A 7,866-nucleotide genomic window follows, 5' to 3' on the forward strand; every position below is an offset into this window, starting at 1 on the left:
TTTCAATATTTCCTGTAGAGCTGGTTTGGTGTTGGACCCTTTCACTTTTAAGATTCTATTTATTTGACAGAGACAGACACAGTGAGAGAGGGAACACAAGCAATAGCAGAAGGATAGGGATCAGGCTTCCCTCTGAACATGAAGCCCAATGCAGGGCTCATGACCTGAGCCTAAGGCAGACACTTAATTGCTGAGCCATCCAGGTACCCCTAGAACGACACCCATTATGGTGCTGAGGAAAGGGAGGAAGGTCCCGCACAGTAGGAAGGAGCTTCCCTGAAGGATCACCCAACCACAATGGATCTTATTACCTACACTGGGGTTAAGTACCTGGGAAACAGGCCTTGGGATCAACCATAGCACATGCCTTGCTGATCTGGCCTATTCTACTGCCCAGAAGGCTTCTTCATCTCAAACATCTATTCATCCACATGACATCTTAAAGCTGCCCACATGATTGCATCCTCCAACACCTCCTCCATCCCTTGTCACAGATCTAGCCAGGGGAATTACAGTAATCACTGACATCCAACAGCATTAGTCCTCAGGAAGACACAGGTGGTCATTCAAATCATCAAGATAAAACAGGACTTCCCTAGCCAGAGAAAACCACCTTTGGCAAAAATAGCTTTTGTTTCCCCATTACATGTATTCATCAGATGACACCAACAAGAGCTGCCTGTGCCTTTACAGTGACTAAAGGGAGCAACCTCCTATTCTCTCCCCACACTGTAAAGAGCTCCTCACATTTCCTATTAATACATCTTGTTATTCTTAGTAAGGGTGGTGCCTTCCTCAAATTTTACTGAGATTCACATCCCACATCGTCGTGCTAAATGTCTGAATTAATACCCATTGGCTTTCCATCTATGTAATCTCAATGAAGCATTATCTGAGGACACTGTCTCTGTAGCACAGGAAAAAAGAATGGCTGTGGTGCCTTTGCAGATGGAAAGAAAAATGAGGGGGAATGCAACTGAAGATCTAGAGATAAGTAGGACCTAAAACAAGTAGCAATTATTTTTCTACATCTAAGGAGTCACTTGGGCAACTCGGGACCCTTCTCCTCTTCTACATGCTAATTCTTCATCTTAAATATTTTCTGTCTCTTCCCTGGGCTACAACACCACTCCTATTAGGATAGATTTCTCTTTCTTAAGGGTTATCTATGACACACATATCATGGTCATAGGCTCATGTGTACTTCATAGACACATCAAAACAACACTCAGTGTAGAACATGGTGCACATGATTTCATTTGGGGCCATGGTGCAGAGCTATGGAGTCCTAAGTCTAAGTCCAGAATATGCCATTCTGACCAAAATATTTAGGGAATTCCTGGGGGAGGGGGAGTGTTCTCTGTGGGACATGGGAGGAAAAGCATTAAGAGAAAGGGCCATAAGGACAGAGTACAAATATCCTATCAGATCTTCCACTAACTTGTGACCCTGCAGTGTGTTGACTGGGGAATGCACTAATGAGAAGGGCTCCTGTCAGTGTAAGGCCCTGAAAAAACTACTAGCTACACAAAATTGATGCCAAGTAGTAGCAACATGGAGTACATGAGCTAAAACACCAACAATATCTTTATGTTACATGCCTCGGTAATACACCCACTGTAATATCATCATATTCACAAAGAGGAGAAAATCATAGCACAGACTAGGGGTTAAACAGTCACATATCTTTGAAACCTTCAGACCACTGGGAAAATGGATTATTAGGTATATTGTTTTACTCAGTGCCAAACAGGTGATTGATTCCATCATTAACAGGCAACCTTCAATGAAAGAGATTAACACTGGAGGTAGGATAACACATCATTCATGGCACACCCATATCCATATGTTAAAACACTCTAGATTTTATTAATGAAAATATATTAAGCTCACACATACACTAAGTTATGCATTTCAAATCCAGTCTATTGTCACCATTTGAAATACAGAATACACATGTGCAGTAGCATTTGCGTGTTGTCAAAAGGATGTGGGAGTCCCTATTTCCAAACATTTCAGGACTGAGGTACATTCCTAAGAAATTTGCATGTTCAATGGTATGGCATTGTAGGAAAGGGTTAGCTATCCTGCTTCTCATCTGTCAGGATTTCCTCATTTAATCACATCAAGTCATACTACGAATCGATGGTGCTTACAAAGACGCCTTGGTAGTGTACTGACTGCCACCTCCTTTTTCTTAAAGAACAATTAGTAAAACCTTCTATTTCTAATATTGAGGAAGTTCTTTAGTTTAAAACATGGAGTAGTAGGTGTCCTGAACACCTGCTTCATGGTACTTACATCAATGTTTTAACCATAAGCATCTCCACAGAGATTTTCCTTGTATGTTGTATATTATACAGTCCTACATCTTCCATAGAAAAATAAGCATGCATGCATCCACTTAATGTAGCAGGGCATCTAGTATCTTTGATGGAGCGACAATCAGCCACATGCTCTTCCATATTCAGCAGGAGTAAAGGGATTCTCAGGAGAGATTTCAGAGTAAAATACATGAATATTGTTAGTCACAAAAGTCACATAGGGTCAATGTAAAACATAAAAATATTGAAATCCTTTATACATATGTAAAAGTCCATTCATTAAATCCGTTGAAGCAGAATAACATATACACATTCTAAATGTTTGAATTTTCCTTATAATCACTATTTTCATACAGAGTAATGCCTGAATAGAGTGGATAAAGTTTTTTTTTTACTTGATTTATGTTACATTTATTGGAATTTAATGTGCAATTAAATAGTCTTCTAAATATTTATGCCATTCGACTTACTTTCCTGAATGCACTCTCTGGTGCATAATATTCAGTGTATATTAAAATGAATGTCTACCCACATTATGTTACAAGGGTTTGAAACTCATATGCATTTTGTAAGACTGAGTAATGATTAAGTTCCAAAAAAGGCTTGTCCATTTTCTTTACATTTTAGTTTTACTCCTATATGGTAACTATGATGTTAAGTAAGTTGGGAGTTCCTTTGAGAGGTCAAACACATGCTCTCTCTGTGTACAGTTATTCTCCTATATAAAATCAGATATGCACTAAGGGAGGAGCAGTCCTTGGGCATTTTCTCATATACATTACATTTGCAGGTTTTTCTCCAGTACGAATTTTCTCATGTCCAGTGAGGGTTGTTTGCATGTTAAAAGCTTTGCCACATTAAATTCACTTGTCAGGTTTCTTTCCAGTATGAATTCTATGTTTAGTAAGGTATGTGGCTGCTGGACAAAGGCCTTGCCACATTCTTGACATTTGTAAGGTTTCTCTCCAGTGTGAATTCGGTGATGTTTAGTAAGTGATGAAAGCCATGTAAGGGCCTTCCCACAGTCTTTACATTGGTAAGGTTTCTCTCCAGTATGAATTATTTGATATCTAATAAGCTCTGAGGGTGACTTAAAGGCCTTCACACATTCTTGACATTTGTAAGGTTTTTCTCCATATGAATTATGTGATGTTGGGTAAGCGCAGAGCACTGTTTAAAGGACTTGCCACATTCTTGACATTGGTATAGTTTCTCTCCACTGTGAATTCTATGATGATGAATAAGGGCTGAAGCCTGGTTAAAGACCATTCCACATTCTTGACATTGGTAAGGTTTCTCTCTCCACTATGAGTTTGGGGATGTTGAGTAAGGTCTGAAGACCAGTTAAAGGTCTTACCACATACTTGACATTGTAAAGTGTTCCCTCCTATATGAATTATGGGATGTTGAATAAGGTCTGAAGACCAGTTAAAGGCCTTGCAACATTCTTGACATTTGTAAGGTTTCTCTCCAGTATGAATTCTGTGATGATGAGTAAGCCTTGAGCTAATGTTAAAGGTCTTGCCATATTCTTGACATTTGTAAGGTTTCTCTCCAGAATGAATTATTTGATGTTGGGTCAGCCCTGAGCTCTGTTTAAAGGCCTTCCCATATTCTTCACATTGGTAAGGTTTCTCTCCAGTATGAATTCTACAATATTGCATAAGCTTTGAGCTGTGGTTAAGTGACTTTCCAAATTCTTGACATTGGTAAAGTTTCCCTCCAGTACAGATTTGCTTATGTCCATTTATTGATGAACAGTCCTTAAAGGCTTAACCACCTTCTTCATATTTCATTTTTTCTCCAGTATGAATTTGCTAATGTTGAGATAGTGTTGAGTGGCAGTCCAAGGATTTACCACATTCCTTAAGAATGTAAGTTTCCTTTTCCCAAGGGATTATCTCATTGATGTTAAGCTTGATGACTGAGTAAACATGGTCCCTGGTTTATTACATGTGAATGGGCTTTTTCCCTCATAAATTCTCTGATGATCACCAGAACTGGAGGGTGGGTTATGAGCTTTCCTACATTCATTACATTTATGAGGACTGTGTCCCAAATGGTGACCATTATGTATACTTATGTTAGAGCTTGGATGAAAGCCTTCCCTACATTTATCACATTCATAATGGCTCTCTGCAAACCTAACCCTGACATATCAGTGAACACTGGAGCCCTGGTTCAATGTTTTCTGAGATTCAGTGCACTGAGCAATTCTGACTCCAGTGGAAACTCTCTGGTCATTCTGGAGGGTTGACTCCTCTGTGAAGCCCCTCTTGTATGGATCCCACTGAGCACTTTGTTCTTCATTTCTAAATCTCTGATGATCAGAAATAGTTGACTGAAAGGACAGGTCAATCCTATCTTCAAAATGGCTCAAAATCATTATTCTCACCATGGAACTAGGTTACTTTTCAGATGTTCCAAATGGTCTGTCCACAAATAGCTATGTTTGAATATCTGGTTGGAGCTTGTGCTGACAGAAACACACTGCTCTGCAGAAACAGTTGACTTAAAAAGGGAGGCTTTCCACAGCAGTTTATATCCTCACCATTTGGGGCATTGAGATTCTCGTAAAGGCAATTGCCTTGGTTTGGGTGTATCATTCAGGATTTCTTTGATGGTCTTCACTGTCCCCATCATTGCCCCAGTCTGTGCATAAGTGTAAAATCTCAACAGCACTATGTTTGTATTTGTGCATTGGTCCATTCTGGAAAGAACCTTCTATGCTGCACTTTAGGGGAAAACTCTGCATGTCAGATGAAGATATAGCTGAAAGATTTCAAATAAAATAAAATCATTGCACTTACTACATTCAGAAGAATATACCCTTGAATGCTAATATAGAAGCAACAAGTCAATCAGACAACGTCAGAAAGATGGCTGAGAAGGACTCATCAGGACTTCATTTCTCCATGGAAACATAACATGGCACACAAAATACTGACCATATATCCTAATATATAATTCTGCAGTATGGTCACACATATTTGCTGTCTCAAAAATCAATTTCCTTTATATCTAACCATCAGGAAAAGGGTCGCATGAGTGCAAAATTAGCAGAATGATGGAAACTGAAACAAAAAACTGAAATGAACCAAACAGAGTACAAAAAAAAAAATAGGAATATATCAACCACAGGAAGAGTCGTTTGTCAGAAAAGATTAACATCATTGACAACCCATGAACTAAGTTAAGAATAATAGAGAAAAGACTGACTAAAATGAGAGGTGAAGAAGTAAAAGTAGATACAGTATAAATGACGGTTGGAATAAAAGTTCTTATAAAGGCAACAATGGGTAATCAGTGCCCATGAATTCATACCAAAAGATGAGTATGAATTTCAAAAGAAATGTATAACCAATTTAGACTCCATCATTCAAAAAAATTAATAAATAACTGATCTATAAGCACAAAGCAGAATGAAGGATGAAAAAAAGAAAAAACTCCCAACAAACAAAAATTGTGTGCTGGATGAATTTGGTTTATATACAGACTGACATTGAAGAAGAGAGGACCGCAAATCTCCTCAAACATTTCCAAGGAGTGCCGATCAGGGAAACTAGCAGAACACTCTGTCTGTGGCACCAGCATTACCAGCTCATGCAAACTAGACAAAGACACTACAAATGACAACGTTTGCAAAACTCTACCTGTGAGGAATAGTCACTCAAAGTCCACAATAAAATCAGCACATTCCTCAGTGGTGGAACAATCACCATGCCTTACTAGCTACATCAAAGATTTTTATACTTTGGTGGAAAAATCAGCACATTTTCCCTTTTTACAAGATCAAGTAAGAAACAGTCCAGGAGTTAAGGGCACTCCAACATATAGAAAACCATAACTTGAAGACTCCACGTTAACAGAATGAAGATCAAAATGACATGATCATATTAAGGGAGACAGAATACAAATATGGGCACAGTGGACAACTTGTCACATTAAAAACACTCAATGGAGAGAGAGAAGGAAACTCCTCAAACCTAATGAAGCCATAGTGTGAAAAACTGAAATCTAACCTATTCAATAGGGAAAGACTGCAAGCTTCTCCTCTGTGATTCCCAGTGGGTCTGACAGGACTGGGGATGGCATCGAGTACTCAGGTACTGCAAGATAAAAAATGGCCACTAAGCATGCTTTATCGGGCAAAACTCTTTTCTACAGTGGTAGAAATGAAGACATTCCCAAGTAAAAATGCTCTACATTTACCAGTAGACCTGTCTTCTGAGACACGTAAAAGGATCACGCTCTTGATGAAATGAAAAGGATTCTACACAGAAACTGCAAACTGCAACCACACGAGGACACAAAACTGTCTTTTAAACATAAATATTTAGATAATTACACAAACCTGTAGTGTTAAGCGTTGTAATTAGGTATCCCTGACGTTTATTTCTGCTACAGAATTTTGTTTCTAAAAAAGTGTAAAAATATTTGATGTAGGTAGTAAGGCACACGACCTAAAGACAGAATCTGTGATATCGGTAACAAAGTGGTTGCAGGGGTGGAGATGGGATGAAGAGTTTTGTGTGCAATTGATGACATGAGATTTAAAATCTTTTTTTTTTTTTTTTTACCTCTAAGTTGTTTTAAGCAATCTGTAAGGTAACCACAATGAAAATACTCACATAAGACACAAAAGTTAATGAGGAATGTACCAAGTCATGTCATGGTATAATACTACAATTAAAGATAAAATATATATTTCTTATTTAATACCAAAACACAGTACAGAGCTATAAAATGTTTCAGAATTACTTTCGATTCCAGAAAGTCTTTTCTCTCATGCATAGAGAAACAAAATTCGCCCACAAATACCTGATGAAATTAATTCTGTGTTGATGACAACTCATCTAGACAGAATGCAACATTTACTGACCACTCACCAAGGAAAGAACTTAAGCAGTAGGAATCACAGAGTATGTATGTATGATATCCAAATACATACAAATATACACATAACTTTATTGACAAAAAGTATACAGCTCATTTTTTGAGTTAGGTAATGACTGGGGCTTTATTAAAGGCTACAAGATCTGAGTTCTAAATACTCTAGTTCCCCAATAGCATTATTTATGTGGGAAGACTAGGAAACAAATAGAGACATTACATTGTTCCACCACTGAGGAATAGAACGCAGAGAGTGGAAGTTTCTTTAATAGTTAATATTTTATTTAAAGATTTTATTTGTTTGTCAGAGAGAGAGAGAATGCACAAGCAGACAGAGTGTCAGGAAGAGGCAGACAGAGAAGCAGGCTCCCTGCTGAGCGATGAGCCTGATGCAGGACTCGATCCCAGGACCCTGGGATCATGACCTGAGCCAAAGGCAGTGGCTCAACCTGCTGAGCAACCTAGGCACCCCTGTATTAGTTAATATTTAAAAAAAAAAAAAAAAACTTTTGAAGGGAAATAAAACTACACACTGTCCATTTTTGGATGGTGGTTTGTTATCTGATGAAGTTCCTGAGTCTCAGTTTTTTTTTTAATTTATTAATATGACAGAGAGAGACACAGTGAGAGAGAGAACACAAGTACGGGA

The 7,866-nt window shown here is 38.2% G+C and overlaps 1 pseudogene; it reads right to left on the bottom strand.

The window, feature by feature from the left end:
• Positions 1-3,187: 3,187 nt before the first annotated feature.
• On the bottom strand, positions 3,188-4,964 carry LOC101674722 (annotated as a pseudogene).
• Between the last annotated feature and the right edge of the window lie 2,902 nt (positions 4,965-7,866).

This window comes from Mustela putorius, unplaced genomic scaffold (assembly GCF_011764305.1).
Source record: "Mustela putorius furo isolate JIRA1106 unplaced genomic scaffold, ASM1176430v1.1 tig00000196_pilon_pilon_pilon, whole genome shotgun sequence".
Lineage (NCBI taxonomy): Eukaryota > Metazoa > Chordata > Mammalia > Carnivora > Mustelidae > Mustela > Mustela putorius.